Source organism: Mustela nigripes, unplaced genomic scaffold (assembly GCF_022355385.1).
Source record: "Mustela nigripes isolate SB6536 unplaced genomic scaffold, MUSNIG.SB6536 HiC_scaffold_6690, whole genome shotgun sequence".
In the NCBI taxonomy this organism is placed as follows: Eukaryota; Metazoa; Chordata; class Mammalia; order Carnivora; family Mustelidae; genus Mustela; species Mustela nigripes.
In genome coordinates, this window is record NW_026746096.1 from 1 (window position 1) to 2,416 (window position 2,416).

The following is a 2,416-nucleotide window of genomic DNA, read 5'->3' on the forward strand; positions in this document are numbered from 1 at the left end:
GAGCCTGATGTGGGGCTCGATCCCAGGACCCTGGAATCATGACCTGAGTCGAAGGCAGAGGCTTTAACGCACTGAGCCACCCAGGCGCCCCAACATTTTGTATTTTCTTGATACCAAGTCAGCTGATAGCAAATTCGGATTTTAGCTTTGTTTTGTTTCTTTGTGCCCCAAACTGTTCTCATTTATACTTAATTATGGAAAAATGTCTTCCCTGGATATGGATATAGAATTTAATTTACTTTTAAAAAAAAAATAAATTGATCACATCATTTTATTGTCTTCTGATTTCCACTATGACTTAAAGTCTGTTTCCCTTTTGAAGGTTATCTTACTTTCATTATATCATTTTTAATTTTTCTCTCTTTCTTTTTTCTTTTTTTTTTTTTTTTCTGTTTCACTATGTGTCTAGTGAGTATGTGTGCACACACATGCATTTCATCCTATGGAGATTTGTTGAGTTACTCGAATCTGTGTCATGGTACTTGTCATTAGTTTGGTAATTGTTTCAACCATTATCTCCTCAAATAGTGCTTCTTCCCCATTATTTCTGCCCTCTCTAACTGATACTAACAATATATTATAGCTTCTTACTGTGTCATCTATGACTTTTATCCTCTGTTTTGTTGTTTTGGAGTTTTGTGTTGTAGCGTTTTATTTGGAGTAATTTTCTGACTTCTTATTCACTTAACTAATTCTCTTTGTAAATGTTCTCTGATTGGCTTCTAGTTCAGTATTTTTCTCTTAAACTGTGTTAATCTGTTGTCACACACATACATTGAATTCTTGATTTTAATTCTTTTTCTGTTCCAGTGAGTCTGGTTTTTTTTTCATATATGCTATGTCACATTTATAGTTATTTGTTTCCTACATATATTTTCAAGCCTTTCTTATAATATATTAAAGAAAGGATAGTTGTTTTATACCCTGATAATTCCAATAGCTCTCAGATTTATGTGATCTGTGTGTTCTACTCTTCTCTCTGCTGCTCCTCTATCCCCACAAGGTCGCTAAAAACTAGTTTAGTTTTATAGCTATTGCTTTCCAAGAAGCAGACGCCCTGAGGGAAAAAAAATTACTTTCAATGCTGAGCTTCTCTTGATTTTTGCAACCTCCCTTACTTCTTGGTCTGGTAATTTCTTATTCTATTATAAGCTGTTTGATGCACTAAGGAATTTGTTTTTAAAAGTTCATCCAATTCTTTTAATTGTCCTCAGCAAGAAAGTTGGTAATAATTCCCTAGCTCTCTTTTCCAGAAGTGGAAGTCATCAGGCGGCCTCATTCCTTTACCTTTTAAGAATAGTTTTGTCATATTTGTTTGTATCCTTAAAAATATGATGTTTAGTTTTGCATATTTGGGGTCCTTATAAAAATACTTTTGTATAATACAATTCTCTGACCTAATATTTTTATTGTTTTAATCTATTCTCTTTATTAACACATTGATTATCCATCTAAAGATACTTTGAAATTCCTGCATGATTAGGAAGAGGCAATAAAACTTCATAAATATCAAACCATTTAAAGATTCACAAGATACGCTTTTTCTATACCATTTATTTTTAGAAAACAATAAAGCTGTTATAATAGGAAATTTATGGTGTATATGGTGCTGGAATATCACATTGTGCATGCTTCATGATTCCAAAAAAGTAAAGCAAAAATGTTCTCAACTACAATATGATTAACATTGATGTTAAGTGTAGTTATTTTACGCAGTGACTCAGATACAGAAATGTAAATTTCTAAATACATTTTTTGGAAAAGGGCATAGGGTTTGAAACAAAATGGCCAGTGACGTGGACTGGCAACAAAATGCCAACACAGTAGAAGAGCCCCTGGATCTCATCAGGCTCAGCCTGGGTGAGCATATTTATGTGAAAATGAGAAACGACAGAGAGCTTCCAGGCAGATTACATGCTTATGATCAGCATTTAAATATGATATTGGAGATGGGGAAGAAACTATGTATACTCTAGAAATTGATGAGGAAACATATGAAAAGATGTATAAATCAACAAAATGGAATATTCCAGTGCTTTTTGTCCAGGGAGATGATGGTGTTGTACTAGTTACCCTCCATTATGAGTTGGCTGGAACAAAGAATTTATCATGTATGGAATACAGATTTTGTATGATTGCCTCTTTAAATATAGAAGACATTCAAAAGAGAAATCTGCATAAATTTTGGTATTAAGAAATGACCAAGGATTCTTCTGAAATGAGTTGATTTGCTGATAACTCAAAAACTCTTAAGCTAAAGGGCATTTTAACTTTTTTCCAGCCCTTTCAATAACTGTGATCAGCAAGATGCAGAATTCTTTTTTCAGGAATTTATTTGCTCTGTTGTTTTCTGAGACAATTTCTATTTTTCTTTCTTTAAATTATATTTGATGTCTCCTTATTTGATTGAAATTAA

The 2,416-nt window shown here is 32.7% G+C and overlaps 1 pseudogene; it reads left to right on the forward strand.

Moving 5' to 3' along the window:
* The first annotated feature begins 1,784 nt into the window (after positions 1-1,784).
* On the forward strand, positions 1,785-2,111 carry LOC132009183 (U6 snRNA-associated Sm-like protein LSm3; annotated as a pseudogene).
* Positions 2,112-2,416: the final 305 nt, after the last annotated feature.